Source organism: Pelodiscus sinensis, chromosome 3 (assembly GCF_049634645.1).
Source record: "Pelodiscus sinensis isolate JC-2024 chromosome 3, ASM4963464v1, whole genome shotgun sequence".
Classification (NCBI taxonomy): Eukaryota; Metazoa; Chordata; order Testudines; family Trionychidae; genus Pelodiscus; species Pelodiscus sinensis.
Window position 1 is genome coordinate 117,227,004 of NC_134713.1, and position 18,772 is coordinate 117,245,775.

General features: G+C 42.8%; 1 long non-coding RNA gene across 1 annotated transcript in view; it reads right to left on the minus strand.

Annotated features, from left to right (window-relative positions):
- Positions 1-320: 320 nt before the first annotated feature.
- LOC142827642 (uncharacterized) overlaps positions 321-18,772 on the minus strand; it is an 83,280-nt gene continuing 64,828 nt past the window's right edge. The window contains exons 2-3 of the long non-coding RNA XR_012902343.1: positions 768-851; positions 321-481 (exon numbers count right to left, since the gene is read on the minus strand). This is a non-coding gene — a long non-coding RNA (uncharacterized LOC142827642). The remainder of the gene's footprint in view (positions 482-767; positions 852-18,772) is intronic.

Sequence of the window (18,772 nt, forward strand, 5' to 3'; positions counted from 1 at the left end):
GATTGCAGTTAGTTTCCATAAGTCCTTGGTGGGCGCCAAGAATGCATGTCATGGGGATATAGTCTGGATAGGAAGCCATTTTCTTGGTGACACTCCTTAAAGCATTATTTCAATTTTTTACTGTAAACATAACAAATGGCATCAGTCACAATTATCCCTTAGAATGTTCAGGTCAGGCCGGCAAGCCAGACCAACCCCAGTCTGTGTTCTCTGCCTCTCTCCCCTAGCTGCTAAATGAGACTCTTCCCCACCAGCATAGCCATCATCTAACCAACCCCTCCCCACCAAAGTTTTTGAAGAACTCTACCTCTTCCCAGAAAGCACCATGTCACCTTATCTCTGCTGTAAAAAGTTTCTTCAGCATAAAGCTTTTCTGTGGTCTGTATCGCTTCATGTCTGAGCTACTTCTTCCCAGTTGCCTCCTGGTAGGAGACAAGAGCTGGCAGGAACAGTGGGCTGTCCAAGGTCCTAAGCAGGTTGGCTGTGGAAAGATAGTTCTTGGTAGGGGAAGAGATATGGTGGGACAATACTAGCTCTACCTTGATGTCTTCCTCAAAATGGGAACAGAACTCCCTTCCTCCCCAGCACAGTATGACTTAACATGAGGGTTTTCTAACTTTTTTTCCCCATGACCCAGTTGAAGAAAATTATTGATGCCAATGTCCCAATATAATTCGACTAGCATATGGGCTCTGTGATGGGGCTGAGGATGAGAGCTTTGGGGACTCTGGCTTGTGGGGAGCAGAGCTGGGACAAGAGGGACTTACCTTGAGCGGCTCCTGGTCAGCGATGCAGCGGGGGTGCTAAAGCAGGCTTCCCGCCTCTCCTGGCGCCTCAGGCCATGCTGCACCCTAGAAGCAGATAGTAACAGGTTCCCAGCCAATGAGAATGCAGAGCAAGTGCTTGGGGCAGAGGCAGTGCATGGAGCCCTGTGTGATGCCTCACACGCCCTTCGGAGCTGGACCTGTGCAGCCTGTAGTGCCAGGACAGGCAGGTAGCCTGACTTAACACCCCCATTGGCCACCTGATCCCCCTGCAGCAACAAGACCTAGTGCCTCACATTCTATGGCCCCATACTGGGTTGTGACCTGTAGTTTGAAAACCACTAACTTAACAGACTTCCCTCCCATCAGGAAAATGACTGGTCCAGGTGATATAAAACACAATTAGGACAGGCCAATATTTTGTGTATTAAAATAATGTAATGATTTGCCTTAAGGGATATAACTCCAGCACAAAGGTGTTCAAAGTACACCTCTGGAGGCACATTGTATTGCCTCTGAATCTTACAAGTGCGTAGAAAAGGCTGAGGGAATTGAGATGTTACTACACAGACATGCCAACTCAGGATAGCATGGCAATGTCACAATGTGGATGTCACAACACAGGATCAAGGATCAACACCTGCCCATTCCTTAGTGACCTTTTCAGTCCCTACTTGAGATCAAAGCAGCTCATGCTTCCTATGTGCCTGGATTCCAAAATGTAACAATTGGCAAAAAGCCAAATGTGGGACCTGTACAAGTTACTACAATACAGATTTGGGGCAGGAAGAAACAGAGCATTAGAAGAAAAATGACTGGCAGAAGCAATGCAAACTTGTGTCACCGGAGTATTCTTTCACCGGGGAGGAATTTTCTGAAGCAGTGGGTGGGCATCACAGCAGTAAAGGTCAGGAGCAGTCAGAGCTAATGGGAGGCATGCTAGCTCTGTCCGGATGGAAAGTTAAAAATCATTCATAGCAGGTAAGGGGCAGTGGGCAAGCAAGTAACTATCCCAGTATGGGACAGCACAGAGTGCTTTGCCAAGCACTAGTACATCACTAAAGAGAGAATAAATTGGGCCAAAACACACTTGGGAAGATTGTGCAGCTTCACTGAAGTCAATGGAGTCTCACCTGAAGCGATGAATTTGGCTTATTGCTTTGAGGAGCAAGAGTGCTCTGGCATTCACCGATACGTGGCCGCTGTGGAGCCACAACTGGGCTCGGGCTCAGATATTACAGAAGCACCACTTGCAGTCTCATTGCCCAGCTGCAGCTGCCTCAGCTTCTCTTGGCTGTTGTGCTTTTTGTTCCCTCGAGCAGGCAGGAGCAGGTGCGCCACTGCCAGTTCTGGCGCTGGCACCAAAGGGAAGCCTTTGACAGGGTGTGTTCACTGTCCTCTCCTTTTTCAGACAGACAGAGCAAAGAGGTCACTTTCCATCCCTCATGCCCCACACCATTCCCGATGGCTATTGCACTCGCTAGCAGGGGGATAGGGCATTCGAAAGAAGTGTCTTCCCTTTCAGTTACATTGCCCCTTCAGCATCATGTGAAGGAAGATAAAATGTGACAACAGCCATTGCAGCATCACTGCTGCCGGAATATAGCCATGTTGTTTTTTAAAATAATGCTTTTAAGGCTCGAGAATTCCCTCAGTGACAGACAGTCCACAAATGTGCCTTAGCTGTTACATTAAGAAGAAAAGGGAAAGTGTGAGCGATACGGTTTAGCTGGCTGCTTGAGTCAGCCTGTGTCACCAATTCTGTAGGACTTGAGGCGCAACTTAGGGCCAGATTCTTGGCAGCCCTTTGTGAGAGCACACACTTTAGATCTTCCTAGAGACACACGGCCACTCACCCCTGCTAGCCCAGCAAAAGGAACGGTCAAATTCTAGTCCTTGTTTTCCTCAAGCTGAAAGGAATACAGGCGACACAGTAACTCCACAATGGGGAGATCCCTGGCATCTCTTCTGACATAATGCACATACACAGGAAAGTCTGTGGGACTGGCCAGTCACCCTCAGCCTAGGAAGGACTAATGCCACACCTAAGTCTCTTACAAGTCCTTCCCTCAAGGCATGGCTTATTAATTTAAAATACAAAACTAGCAAAGTAACATACTCGCCTGACTAACACAATGCATAGAGCCCCAAGACCTTTGCAGCAGCCCACCCTGGTCCAGGAGCCACCTGTCTCCTGCAGGTCTCCTCCAGCTAAGATCTCTTTGACCTTTAGGGGGTTATCTGACCTTTTCCCAGCTGGATTTAATAATTAAACAGGAGTGAGTGGTTGGCTCCAGGCCTCCGGGCCCTCAAAGGAACACGTTCAAGGTTACTTTACTCTGGCATTTTCTAATTTCTGAGTGTTTGACTTAGCAACCTTAACATTGCTGCATAGTAATTATTTTGCATACAATATTCATACAACTTCTCTCTTCATTAGGCATGCATGTTTCAAAGAACAAGATGCCTAGTCATGACAGATTGAAGCAATCTATATAGTTCTGTAGCACTCTTATGTCCCTTGAGTCTTCTGGGCAAACAATACTTGAATCCTACACTATAGTTAAAGATTTCCTTACCGCCATCCGCTGGGGGCCTTGTCATTCATTACTTTATATCCTTCTGTCATATCCATTCTTGTTGGTCTCCTTACTGAACAACAACAAAATAGTGCCAATCTTTTCCCATCTCTCTTCATATAAAAATTATTCCATGCCCCTGTCATCCTCCTCTGTTTCCAAGCATCCTCTTTTTATACTATGTCCTGTTTGAAATGGGCAGATACAACGGAACACAAGGGTCCAGGAGAGCATGTATTATTGCTTTATTTACTATCGTAGCTAATAACTTGGCACCCCAACAAAGTCTTACAACTTAGCCATGCTGGATCTGAGGCATTTCCAACAGTAAAACTGTGTATTTGTCTACATTATAATAAGAAATGTTTTTCATTAACTCACCTCTGCTTCCCTAAACATTTTGCCCTTTCTCTGAGCTCTTACTCATGCAAATAATATCATTTAATTTAAGGAAGCCACCCACCTAAGTGTCACAGACTCAAAAAGAGTCTAAGCCACTTTAAAAATAAAAGGAAAAGTTGTCCCTACAGACGGATAATAGTAATTTGCACTTTTCATCTTCTATCCCCTTTACCCTCATTGAGCTCATATAACACCACTTTGAGATAGCTATACAAGTATTGTTCCCATGTTACTGGTAGGGGTAGAGGGGTGGAGAGGGAAGGAAACTGAGTCAAGAAAAGCCTTGCTCAAGGCCACAGAGAAATAATCAGATCAAGGATTAGAATTCGGGGATTCCCAGCCAGTTGTTAAATGGCTACTGTACACCTTTCTTTTTATCATACTGAAAACAGCTGTTAGAGCTACAAATTTTGACCATTGTGGGAGGCACCAACAGCACTGTTAACTTAAGTCTTTTCACGTTTTGTAATACCTGTAATGTTTTAGCCCTGGCTTGCAAGGCATGGGGGCTTTTTGTTAGCTTTAATCAGCAATCCAATCCAGTCAATACCTGGATTTACTAACAGAACCCTTTAGAAAGCAATAACACATAATTAAAAAAAACGAAATGAGATGCCTTTAAAGGGATCACTCAGAGCCACACTTAAACATGGTGCATTTTATCAGCCTTCACATATATCTGCATCTCATTGGCTTGCCACCTTCTACAAAAAAAATTAAACATCTCTTCTCCATCATAGCCACTTCTTAATTTTTCTCTCTCTCAGTTATTGGCCTCATGACCCAAACCCTATCTGCCTCATGCACAATTAATTTATTTACCATGTAGTGTCTTCAACACCACTGCTTTCTTTCATTTTATACTGCCTTGTATTATTTAACTGTGTAATGTTATCTTGGGATATGGTTTGTAAGTAAGGAGATATACAAAACAGAGATGCTTTGTGGTGTAATGCTACAACCTGTCACGTTTCCAGAAAGATTATTTGTCTTTTGAGGCCAGTCAGAGGCATATCATATAAAAGAAATAATGTAGATGGATCGAAAGGACACAATATGAATTCAAACTCTGTTGGCAGCTATCCCGTGTATGTGCCAAATATGTATATTGTGTTCTGGGAACCATTCTTAGGTCAGTCACATTTACAAATGGTAAAAAGGAATCAAAGTCTGAATCCATCATATTAGGGACCTGAAATTATTTTGCCTCACTAGACAGCATTGCCTTTTGTTCCACATATTGTTCTGCTGGGTAGCATTTCTACTTGGTGAAGAAAATAACTTCGCAAAGGGCAGCCAGGTTAAAAGGTTTGGAAGTTTGCTTCAGATCTCTCTGCTGCAGCATGCATTTTCACCCAAGTGCTGCAGGCAAAATACAACTTCCTCTGCTGTGTCTCCTTCCAAGGGAAAAAAATCCAGTGGAGTTTTAGCTTATGTCACAGGCAGACTATCAGCTCATCACAAACTCTGTAGCTATACAGTGGCCTCTAGCCTCTCTCCTCTAACTGAACAATGCTCCTCTCAACCTTCATAACCAGCAGTCCTCCAGTAGTCTGTCAAATCTGTACAGTACTATAAATACAGCATCTATGGTACTGTAACTGGGGCGCTGGTACAATTTGTATAGTGGGAGTACTAAGAGCCATTGAATCAAATTGTAAATTCTGTATATGATGGAAACCACTTCAAGACAGCACCCATGTGTATGACATCTAGTAACTACAGAGAAAATGACTCAGCAGGAGCTGGGTTCAGGAAGAAGGTCAAATCCTGTAATAGGAAACAGAGCTGGCATATTAAGCTATAAACCAGAAATGGAGAACCTTTTTTTGGTCAGATTTTTTTTTCCCCATGGGGGGGGGGGGGGGGGGGAATCAGTCATAGGCTACACAAGCAAAAAACAAACAAAAAAACCCACCCCTACTACTCATCTGCTCCCTGGAGACCCTAGAGAGAAGCATAAAAAAAATCACCTCTCCCTTACACCTAACTCTATACATCCTGCAGGCCAAATCCAATTAAACCCTGTTATAAACCCTCAGTGTGGAGAGAGCCATGTGCCTCTCCCCAATGAATCCAGGCCTCTTTCAGTGGCAGACCCTGTAGGCACCCGCTTCCTCTTTTCCGAGGGCAAAGAGGAAAAATCAACATGTTAGAGCCCTGCCTCCTGCTCTCACTCAGCTGAGATGCCTGTGACATGATCAGGGCTCCTTGTGAACCTCTGACACCTATTGGGATGCCTTGTTTCGTTAAGGCCTGACCTCAGGCCTCACCCACATCTGGCCGCTCCCCAGCTCACCTTCTGTCTGATGGTTATTTATGATTTGTATTTCAGTAGTGCCCAGGAGCCTCAGTTAGGGACTGGAACCCCCTTTGGCTAGGTGCTCAACAAACACAGGACAAAAAGATAGTCCCTGTCCCAAAGAGCTTATGATAGAAGTATACAGTGAAGACAGACAAATGGACACATAGACAAGGGGTGGAAATGGCCGATTTCTCTGTCTTTTATGTCCTGTCCTGTCCCGGGCTAGCATTGTCCTGTCTACCCTTATTCAATCTCCACCTCTTGTGTCCCTCCCATCTTCTCTTCTCCTTATTATGCCTTTCTTTTGGGAGCGGATAACTGTTAGTATCTGAAATATGGTAGCACACAGGGGGCTCCACTGAGACTGTGGCCCCATGGTTCTAGGCACTGTACGAACACAAAGCAAAAGACAACCCCAAATCCCAAGAGCTAACATTCTAACAAAGGGTGAAAAGGAAAACAGAAAGGTGAAGTGACTTACCCAATGTCACTGGAAGAGCTAGGCATAAAGCCCAAATCTCCTGACTTTTAGTCCACTGTCCCACTTCCTGTAAATTTAGCTATTATATTATACAAAGCTCTGCAACTATACAAAGTGTGCATAGCCAAGCAAAATTGCAACCTGCTTTTCTTGTGCACACCTCACATTTCTCCCTTCGTTCTGACTGTCTTCACAATTATTTTGGATTCCAAGTTCTTCTCCTAGAGCCCAGATCTTTCTATTTATTCTGTAGGGTGTGTAGCACATGCTTTTGGGCACTGGTTAAAGTGTCTCTCTCAATTTCTGGATAATTTCTGCATTTAATTTTTTTAAACAGGTAAGTTTCCAACTTTTCCAATGCGGATGTAGAATTCAAAATATAAACTCAACACAAGGAATGAATATTAATCCAGTAAAATCACTGATATCTGCCACATCTGCCCAAAACTGGCTAATGAGATGTAGCGAGTCTGACTGAAAGTACCCCATTTGATTTAGAGCATGGGGGCACTGCTCCGATTGCTGTCAACTCCCCAGCTCTGGGATCTGGTAGACTGTAAGTCTATGTCTACACTGCACGCTTATTTAGAAATAACGAAATAAGGTGTACACTGTAAGCCTGTTATTTCGAAATAAGCTTCTTACTTCAACTTCTGTAACCCTCATTTCATGAGGAGTAAGGGAAGTTGAATGAAGAGTGTTCTTCCTTCGATTTCCTGCTATGTAGACAGCGCCAAAAGCCGAATTAACCTATTTTGACATAGCTGAAGTTGCGTAGCTTAATTTCACTTTAGCCCTCCTGTGTAGATGTACCTTAACTGAGCTCCTATATAGTCTCCAACAACACAGGAAGAGAGGGAAGCACCATGAAATAGTCTTCTCAGCTACATCTACAAAAGATGCTAAAAGGGAGGACCCTAGAACTGCTACACCTTCATCTCTCTGTGAGGTTGAAAGAGGATGAAACATGTTGGAAGAGGAAAACACAGACTTGTTTCCATCATTGTCAACAACCAAAGCAACGTTCCACAATGGTGAGAGAAGGTGAAATCCAGTGAGAAGAAAGAAGTGAGATATCATAGGAGGGACGGGGCTGTTAGGTATGGGGAGGATAAAGAGCTATAGAATTGGGGCGGAGGGAAGGGGAAGAGGTAGAATGGACTATAACAAAAGGGAGTGCAAATACAAGAGGAAAAGAAACATGTGCCCCTTGTTCTTTTTTATCCATCCTCTTTGCTCCTCATCTTCCCAAAAAACGGATGTTGTCAGAAGGAAGCAAACAAGGGGGATGGACAATGAACAAACAGGAACCAGAAAGGTTAAGAAGAAAAGAGATGCTGTTTAAAAAATGGAAACACAACTGTAAGAGAGGAAGGAGAAATAATATTAACAGACCTGCTATTTAGCACATTTATGTCTGGAATGACAGCTCCAAGGGTAAAGACAGGAAGGCTCAATTCCAAACTCTGCCCCAGATTTCCTGAGTGAAATTAAAGTCTTCTCAATGCCTGATCTGCAAAAGGGGGATAATGTCTCCTCTCTCCACCCTCTGCTATGTCTATTTTAATGATAAGCTCCTTGGGGAAAGAGCAGTCGCTTGCCCTCAGTATTTAAAGCTCCCTGTGCAGTGGAACCCCCTTGTTTGGCATATACATACAAAGAAGAAATGAGAAAAATGCTAAAGACAGAGTTGTACAATTTTTTGCTATTATGAAAAGGGGCCAATGTAACAAACAATTCATGGACAATAACCAAAGATCTATCGGTTCTATCTCCATCTTTCACCCTAGCTAAGTCTGTAACAAGATATTGGATTATTTTGCTTACTGAAAGATCTTGCAAATTATAGACCATGCAGAAATTTTACCAGAGTCTAAGAGTCCATTTCTTACAGCAATTGCTGACTGTACTCCATGGGTGAGTTTGGAGGAATAGCAAGCTTTATACTTTATGACAAGGGAATTTCATGTGTCCCAAGTCCCAGAAATGTCTCCAATTTGTTTTTTAAACCTCATAGCTTGTGTTTCCCCTGAGCCCTACTAGGAAGTGCAAAGCAAGGGAGGCATTGACAAGAAACCTATTAACCCAAATGTATCCTTGCTTCAACTTAGACAAGAAAAACAATTCACCAGATCAGCAGACTAAAGTCAAATATTTCTACCAGGCACAGAACTATTCGGTGGCTTTATGCTGCAGTGCCAGCTCAAATGGTGGACTACAGAGCTACAGGTTCAGTTTGGTGAAAGGGGGGGGGCTGAGGCAGAGGACTCCGTTGACATGTACTTTAGGAGCAGTGGCCATTCTGAAGAGAAGTAGAAGGCACTGGAGCAAGGAGGTTTCAGAGAGTATCAGTTGTCTTCCTCATGCTCCTTATCCATCCATCTCAGCAAGTACTCTGGTCTCAGTGCAGACACCTCTCTCCTCATTAAAGAGGGCAGAATGGTCTTCCTCGAGCACAGTGCACATATGCACTCATCCCTCACACTCACTTTGGAAAGGATCTTTGACAGCCATCTTCCTAGACCAAGGGGCTGAGAGCTACCGCAAGAAGGGGAATCACATCCCTAGCACATAATGTAGACATAGCCTTAATATAGCAGCCAAAGTATACCCTTTCCCTTTATCTATAAAAGAGGCCTTAAAGTCCATTGGCACACATTCATAAACGTGCCTCCATACAACCCTGTCAGGTTCCTGTGGTACCAGATACCATAGAAAGGGCTGGGGGCATCACCTATAATTAAGGTTGCCTGATACTTCCCCATTATAAGACCCTGTTTTCAGTTGCTAACAACTTTGCAATTGTAAAAAGTTGGGGCTGAAAATTTCCAGGCTGAGTGTTTGCCTCAGGCTGAAAAATTTTAGCCAGAATGTGTTAGCCATTGGTTAAGGGGGGAAAAAAACCATTGCCAACATTTTTTAGCCCAGTCACAACAATGTTTTCTTTCAACAGCCCTGGCGCCTCCATTCATTGGAACATGAACTTGAAATTTGGCAAGGGAATGGCCTTTGTGTCAGGGATATGTCTTTTTCCATTCCTGTGAAAACATGCCTAGATTTGGGCAAGTTTTAAGCATTTGAAAAATTGCAGTTTGCACCTGCTCAGTAGAGACCTGTTGATTAACAACTAAAATCTCTGAAGATTCTGTTCAGTGAGCATGTTCTAGCCTTTCACAGATTCTAGTTCTGACCAGACTATGCATGCACCATCCACACAAAGTGCTTCAGCCTGGGTACAGAAGGACTTTCCCCGTAAGGGTTGCTCTGAAACAAGTAGAACCAGGCACCAGAACTAAAAGCAGGAAACCTCTCTTTCCTCTGCTCTTAGTGCATAGAAAATTTAAATTCTGGAGTTTTCTAATTTCTGAGTACTTTACTTTGCAACCTAAATAATGTTCTTCTAACACAGTTTTTATGGGTAATATGTATGAAGAGATGAGAGTGGATCTCTCTCAGATATCATCAGCAATACAAAAGAGGTTCACTTCTGTGATCAGGCAGCATGTGGAAACTGAGACTGCTCTTTTGCTTCAAAAGAGCCTCCTACATTTTAAGACCCATGTTCAGAGACATCATGTTGTGTTTCTGATAGAGGACAGCAGCACTTTCTTCCTTTCCCTTGTTTTTCCTCACTTCTCATGCATTTTTCCTCTCCGCCATTTCTAACAGCGGAGGTGCATCCTGATCTTCCAGGATCCAATCTTTCATTGTGCTCCACAGAGGTAGACTGTTGCACCCATGAGGTGTCACAGTGAAACAATGCAAGGATTAGGATCCCAATCTATAGGCCTTAGGTAAAGTTATCCAAGTCAAGAGAGAGGCAGTTTTTTATTTGCTTTTAGTGGCTGGAGCAGGAATAGTAAGGGATTTTATGGTCCATTTCAAAGTCACCCTTGACTTGGTCAAATCACTTGCACTTGACTCCAGCACCTGAGTTGACCAATTAAGATCAATATCTGTTTCACCTGAGCGATGAAAGACACAGAACATGGCTACATGGATGCACTCTACTGAGAGGTGTTTTCTGAATGGCACTTACACATAAATTGGTCTGTGTAGACCCAGCTGGAGTGCTCTAAAAGTTCCCTAGTGTGCTTTCATAAATTCCACGGCCAGAAAGGCCATAAAACTCCCCCCACTCACAAGTTTCCTAGAGCAGATCTTTTTTAAAAAACATCCAGTCTTGATTTAAAAAATTGTCCATGTTAGAGACTCCACCATGACCTTTAGTAAATTTTTAAAAGGTTAACTACCCTGTCTGTTCAAAATGTATGCCTTGTTTCCATTCTCAACTTGTCCAGCTTCAGGTCACTGGATTCTGTTATACTGTTCCCTGCTAGATTGCAAGCCCATTATCATATATTAGTCTCGTGTAGGTGCTTATAGACTGCAATCAAGTTACCCATTAGCTGTTTCTTTGGTAACTCAAATGGATTGGGATTCTTGAGTCTAATCACAATAAGGTGTTTTTCTGAATCCTTCCATCATTCTCATGGCTCTTCTCTGAACCTTCTCCCATTTTGTCAATATCCTTGGATTATTACCACCAGAACTGGACACAGTATTCCAGCAGTGATTGCACCAGTCCCAAATAGAGAGGTAAAAAACTCTACTCCTTCCTGAGATTCTCTTGTTTATGCATCTCAGAATTGCCTTAGTGTGATGCTGTGACAAAAAACAACAAAAACAAAAACAAAACAAAAGCAAACACATAATTGAGCGCTTTTGGTCAGCTGATTATCCACCCCATCTCTAATCCTTTTCAGAGTCATTGCTTTAAGACTAACTTACACTCTTTGTTCCTAGGTGTCACATTATTGAATTTTAAAGATCATTGCTGCACCCATGGGGGGGGGGGGGAATTTGTCCAAAAAGTCTATATAAAGGGGGTCATGTGAGGTGTCACATGAATGCTTATGTTCTACTGATTCTGTATGTGCTATTTGTGTACTTGTATAATATCTATATGTGGAGTTAGAAATATGTACTCTGTGGATGCTGGAGAATTCTCTGTTTGAGACAGAGCAATAGGCAAGAAATGTTCAGCCAGTGGCTATGCTAATTAGCAAGGAGACAATGAATCTCTACGTGCCAGTACACACCTGAGGAATGTGACTGATACCTGCAAACCAGCCAAGGCATAATGGCTGTCAGCATGTGAAACAGAGATAGGTCACTCGACCATGTGTCCTGCTCTGACCAGGGGGATGCCAGGAGAGGTATATATGTGCCATGTGGCACCCTCCATCTTGTCTTCAGTTCAGCTCCTGATCCCAGATACAGCCTTGCAGAGAACAATGAGCTGGAAAGAACCATGGATCCATCCTGACATAGGATGTACACCAGAGACTTATAAGTTAGCAGTTTATAACATCTCTGCTAAGAGCCTGCATTGAGGACTTGGTGATTCAATGTATATAATGTATTCTCCTTAACAACCTTACTCTCATGCTTTTCTTTCTTTTAGTCATAAACTTTTAGATTTTAAATTCTAAATTCTAAAGGATTGGCTCAGTGTGATCTTGTGGGTAAGATCCAGAGTGTAAATTGATTGGGACCTGTGGCTGGTTTCTTGGGACCGGAAGAACCCATTCGGGGTAGGTGAGATTGGGTTCTATAACCCCTCACCTGTGTGTTTGGCCCGGAGCTGATTGGGGCACAGGAAGAGTGGGGGAGTCAGAAGGGTTTTTCTTGTGAGGCTTCTGGCTGGCCAGATTGGCATCTGAAGTGCTCGGTGTGACTGGTTTGTGGACTATTTGGGAAGGTCTCCAGTCTGGGGCAGTAAAGAGCCCCGAGTTTGAGCAATTTGCCCTGAGCAGACGCCTTCAGCTGTGCCCAGACCCGGCACAGTCCGTCACACTGGGTATATACGTTTTAAATGTAGATGTATTGAAATGCAGATTGTTTGCTTGTGCCCCATTTACCAAGTGAACCAGATCACTCTGTGTCAGGGATTTGTCTGTCCTCTTCATTGTTTACTACTCCTCCTCTAATTATTGTACCATCTGCACATTTCATCAGTAGTGTTTTTATGTTTTCCTCCAGGTCACTGATAAAAAGTGTTAAGTACTATGTAGTCAAGAATTGATCCCTGCAGGATTCTGCTAGAAACTGACCCACTTAATGATAATTCCCCATTTTCAATGACATTTCGAGAAGTAAGCCAGATTTCAATCCATTTAATGAATGTCATGTTAATTTTATATTGTTCTAGATTTTTACTCAAATGCCTGAAAGAAATCTAAGTATATTATTTCCACATTATTACCTTTGTCAAGCAAACTTGTAATTACACCAAAAAAGATATCACATAAGTTTAGTAGGATCTATATTCCATAAGCTCATGTTGATTGGCGTTAATTACATTGCCCTCTTTTAATTTTGTATTAATTTGATTCCCATGTCAGCAACTCCATTATTTTGCCTCGGATCAGTGTCAGACTGATAGGTCTATAATTACCTGGGTCTTCCCATTTACCCACTTTAAATATTAGTGCAACATTAGCTTTGTTCCATTTTTCTGGAACCTCCTCAATACTCAAAGCTTATTGAAAGTCAACCTTAATGCTCCAGCAACATCTTTAGCCAGCTCATTTAAATCTCTTGGAAGCTCCTTATCCAGAGCTACTGATTTCAAACAGCACTAGACAAAAGCACACTAGGAAACATATACCAGCAGAGTCTGCAATTAATGTGCAACATATTCGTGCACTTTAGAAAGAACACCCCCATAGTGTGCATTACTCCACCATGTAGACAAATCCTTAAAGTTTACATGGATTATGAGACCCTGTAATTAAAAGATGATGATAGAGGTAAACACAGTCTATTTTTATTAGATAAACCTACAAGTTTTCTTTGTCACCTTATAGATGCACCCAATTTTGGACATCTGGTAAGTGATCTTTTCACACTACTTGAAGTGGCAAGAGATGAGTCCAGCTTCTCTTTCAAACATAAAACATTTACCTACCACTTGCTAAGAAGGGGGAAAAGGAGGGAGATGTTGCCTTATATATTAAAAATGTACACACTTGGACTGAGGTTGAGATGGACATAGGAGACAGACTTGTTGAGAGTCTCTGGGATCGGTTAAAACAAGAATAATGTCATACTAGGGGTCTAGGACCACCTATGCAGGCAGAAGAGGTGGATGGGGCTTTTTTTAAACAATTAACAAAATTATCCAAAGCATGGGATTTGGTAGTGATGGGGGACTTCCATTTAGACATATGTTGGGAAACTAACACAGCAGGGCATAGATTATCTAATAAGTTCCTGGACTGCATTGGAGACAATTTTTTTTATTTCAGAATTTTGAGAAAGCTAGTGGGCGGAAGCTGTTCTAGACTTGGTTTTAACAAATAAGGAGGAACTGGTTGAAAACTTGAAAGTGGAAAGCAGCTTGGGTGAAAGTGATCATGAAATCATAAAGTTCATGAGTCTAAGAAATGGTAAGAGAGGACAGCAAAACAAAGACAATGAATTTCAGGAAGGGAGATTTTAGTAAACTCAGAGAGCTGGTTGGTAAGGTCCAATGGGAAGCAAAACTAAGAGGAAAAACAACTGAAAAGAGTTGGAAGTTTTTCAAAGGGACATTATTTAGGGCCCAAAAGCAAACTATTCCGTTGTATAGGAAGGATAGAAAGTATGGCAAGATACAACCTTGGCTTTAACCAGGAGATCTTACATGATCTAAAAGTCAAAAAGGAGTGTATAAAAAGTGGAAATTAGGTAAAAATTGCAAAGCATGAATATAAGCAAACAGCACAATTTTCCAGGGGAAGATTACAAAGGAAAAGGAACAAAACAAACTCAATCTACTTAGAGAAATAAAGGGTAACAAGACAACATTCTACAAATATATTAGAAACAAGAGGAAGACCAAGGACATGGGAGGTTCCTTGTTCAGTGAAGAGGGAGAAACAATAACAGGGAAACTTGGAAATGGCAGAGCTGTTTAATGACTTATTTGGTTCAGTTTTTGCCAAGAAAATGGATGGTGACAGGATGCCTATCATAGTGAATGCTAGTGGAAATGAGGTAGATTTAAAGTTAAAATAAAAAAAGAACAAGTTAAACATTACTTAGAAAAGTCAGATATCCTCAGGTCACCAAGGCCTGATGAAATGCATCTTAGAATACTCAAGGAGCTGAGAGAGGAGGTATCTGAGCCCTTAGCTAGCACCTTTGAAAAATTATGGAAGTTGGGAGAGATTCCAGAAGACTGGAAAAGGGAAAATATAGTGCCCATCCATAAAAAAGGAAATAAGAACAACCCAGGAAACTACAGACCAGTCAGTTTAACTTCTGTGCCAGGAAAGATAATGGGACAAGCAATTAAGGAATTCATCTGAAAATGTCTGGAAGAAAATAATGTGTTAGGTAACAGCCAACATGGATTTGTAAAGAACAAATCATGTCAAACTAATCTGATAAACTTTCTTTGATAGGATAACAAGTCTTGTGAATAAGGGAGAAGTGGTGGATATGGTATATCCAGACTTGAGTAAACCATTTGATTTGGTTTCACATGACCTTCTTATCAATAAACTAGGGAAATATAACCTAGATGGGGTTACTATAAGGTGGGTGCAAAGCTGGCTGGATAACCGTTCTCAGAGAGTAGTTATTAATGGTTCATAGTCATGCTGGAAGGGCATAACAAGTGGGGTTCCACAGGGGTTTGTTTTGGGGCCAGTTCTGTTCAATATCTTCATCAATGATTTAGATATTGGCATAGAGAGTAGCTTATTAAGTTTGCAGATGATACAAGGAGTTGCATCTGCTCTGGAGGATAGGGTCATAATTCAAAATGATCTGGAGAAATGGTCTGAGGTAGGCAGGGTGAGGTTTAATAAGGACAAATGCAAAATACTCCACTTAGGAAGGAACAATCAGTTTCACACATGCAGAATGTGAAGTAATTGTCTAGGAAGGAGTACTGCAGAAAGGGATCAGGGGTCATAATGGATCACAAGCTAAATATGGGTCAACAATGTGACAATGTTGCAAAAAAAGCAAACATGATTCTGAGATGCATTAACAGGAGTGTTGAGAGCAAGACGTGAGAAATAATTATTCCGCTCTACTTTGCACTGATTAGGCCTCAGCTGACGTATTGTGTCCAGTTTTGGGCACCTCATTTCAAGAAAGATGTGGAGAAATTGGAGAACGTCCAGAGAAGAGCAAAACCAAAAAAAAAGGTCTAGAAAACATAACCTGTAGGGAAGACTGAAAGAACTGAGCTTCTTTACTTTAGAAAAGAGAAGCCTGAGAGGGGACATGATGGCAATTTTCTAGTACCTAAAAGGGTGTTAAAAGAAGGAGGGAGAAAAATTGTTCTCCTTGGCTTCTGATGAAAGGACACAAAGCAATAGGCTTAAACTGCAGCAAGGGAGGTTTAGACTGGACATTAGGGAAAACTTCCTAACTATCAAGGTGGCTAAACACTGGAATAAATTGCCAGGGGAGGTTGTGGAATCTCCATCACTGGAGATATTTAAAAGCAAGTTGGATAGACATTTATCAGGGATGATCTAGATTGTTCTTGGTTCTGCTGTGAGGGCAGGGCACTGGACTTGATCTCTCGAGGTCCCTTCCAGTTCTAGTATTCTATGATTGTATGTTTTCTCCAAAATAAATAACAGGGTATATCACCGGAAGTGATTTTTAATGCTCAAAAAAGGTACAGATTTGAAAGCCGCCAGAAACTGGGGTTTGCAAAGGACCAGAATTTAAGCCCCCTATTGTTTGCTTGTAAGCCATTACTCATATGAACAATACCACTCTGCAGAAGAAAGGCAGTATTTTCAATTAACAGAACTGCACAGAACTGGAATTTCCATCTGTCACAGGGTATGCTCACTGTAGTGGTGCCTCCCCTTGTCTGTTCTAGGGGTTAGCTCTCTTCCAAGTCTGATGCTTCCCCTTGCAGTCTTTCTTCCTGTCATCCTTTCTCTCACTTTATGGACTCTCTCGCACACCACAAGCTTCAACTTCCTCTTTGAGACTCAGTCCTCTAACTGGGTCACTATGGATCTGTCTACACTGCACAGTTATTTCAGAATAAGCTATTCCGGAAGAAATATTTCAAAATAAGCTATTTCAGAGTAACACGTCTACATAATAGGGAAGCTTTGAGATTAGTTCAAGGCAGGCTCCCCTAATGTGGGCACGCAATCTCAATTTGGAGCCACAGGAAGCACGAAGGAGTAATTACTCTGAAAGACTCCGGGAAAGAGCTATTTTGAAATAGCAGCAGTGGAGCATCCACACTACTGCTATTTCAAAATAGCTATTTTGGAAGAGGCTTTATTCCTTGTGGAAAGAGGTTTACAGAAGTCAGAATAAGCTGTTCATTGTTTCAGATTTATTTTGAAATAACGGAATTGCTGTGTAGATGCTCACATTGTTATTTGAGAATAATGACCATTATTCTGAAATAATGCTGCTGTGTACAAGCACCCTATGTAGCTTCTCCTTCTGGCCTATGAAGTCTCACTTGACCTGCTGCCAGGAGTGGCCTGAGGCAGGCTGCGGCAGCTGGCGCCCCAGGTGGAACGCATGATCGGCGCCCCTGCCTGCACAACCGTCAATGGAGTGAAATCATTGGGCGCCCTGTGTGCCCCATGACATCATCAGCAGGCACCCCAGATGCCCTGTTAAAGGCGGTGCCCTAGGCGATGGCCGAGTCGACCTATAGTCATGGGCCACCCAGCCTGCTGCCCAGGCACTCCCACTCTCTCAACGCCTAGTGAGAAACTTTGGCTCACAAGGACTCTAAAACACACAACCAAAGTCTGTTCAGTTCTCAACCTTTCTGTTTTCTCCCTGGGACACTTCCTATCTAGTCCCCCTGGATTTCTCCTACATCATTCTTTTTTCTGGGTATGCCCTTTTCTCAGAGCCTGTACCTACCCCCTGAGTTCTACTCTTTCCCTATATTGTCTTCTTCTCTCTCCTATGCACAGAGGGTAGCTGCAGATTTCCTCACTACAACTATTTCTGTTGCCAGCTTCCAGCTTTATACTTGCCCAGCCCCCCACTTGCTCAGCTGTGCTCTATCTTCTAATCAGGGGTTGATTCTCCAGCCTAAAGTCCTCGGCTGTGTCTACACTGGACCATTTATTCCAGAAAATCAGCCGCTTTTCCGGAATAAGCTGCGAGCTGTCTACACTGGCCCTTGAATTTCCGGAAAAGCAACGATGCTCTACTGTACAAAATCAGCCGCTATTCCGGAAAAACTCTTCTGCTCCCACTCGGGCATAAGTCCTTATTCTGGAACACTGTTCCGGAAAAGGGCCAGTGTAGACAGCCCAGTAGTCTTTTCCGGAAAAAAGCCCCGATCGCGAAAATGACGCTCGGGGCTCTTTTCCGGAAAAGCGCGTCTACATTGGCCACGGACGCTTTTCTGAAAAAAGGGCTTTTCCGGAAAAGCAGCCTGCCAATGTAGACACTCCTTTTCCGGAAATACTTCTAACGAAAACTATTCTGTTTTAAGCATTTCTGGAAATTCATGCCAGTGTAGACACAGCCCTCATGTGTGGCCTGTCTCACTGGCTCGTCTCTCAGCTTCTTTCACCCTTCCAGGGTTAGTATGGGGTGAACAGCCCATCAACACCATCCTACCTCAAAAATTGCATTTCTGGAAAATGGAATTTCTACAAGGTGCAATGAATTTTAGAAATGCAAAATTTTCCACAGAATGGAGATTGTAATGAAATATTGACTCAAAATAGAGCGTACAAACATTTCTGGAGCTGGGAAACTGGACAGGCAGGCTACTGGGAATGGATCCCAGGGAAGCAGGTAGCTCAGGATCCTGTGGAGCCAGGCAGAGTGGGATGCTGGGAAGTTCACTAAGCTGAAGCACCATGTAAGTCAAGGAGCTGAGAAGCAGCTGGGAATCCCAGGCAGTTGGACAGGTTGGTGGAAAACCAGACAAGGCCAGCCACCATCCCTCATTTCCATTGGAAGTTACGCTGGAATCAACACTTCCTTATAAAACATTGAGATGCCACTGAATCCACATTTTCAGCTGGAAAACCCTTCTATTGGACTTTTTTTTTTTTTACCAACTCTATAAATTAACAATATGGCCGCCTGATGACACAGACAAAAAGGTGGATGTTTACCCACTCCCTGACAGCACTGTGCCTCCGGTGCACTTAGTCTAACCCTTTTGTAATAACTAAAATGCAAACCTACCCGCTGTGCTATTATTAGTCTTGCTTTTTGG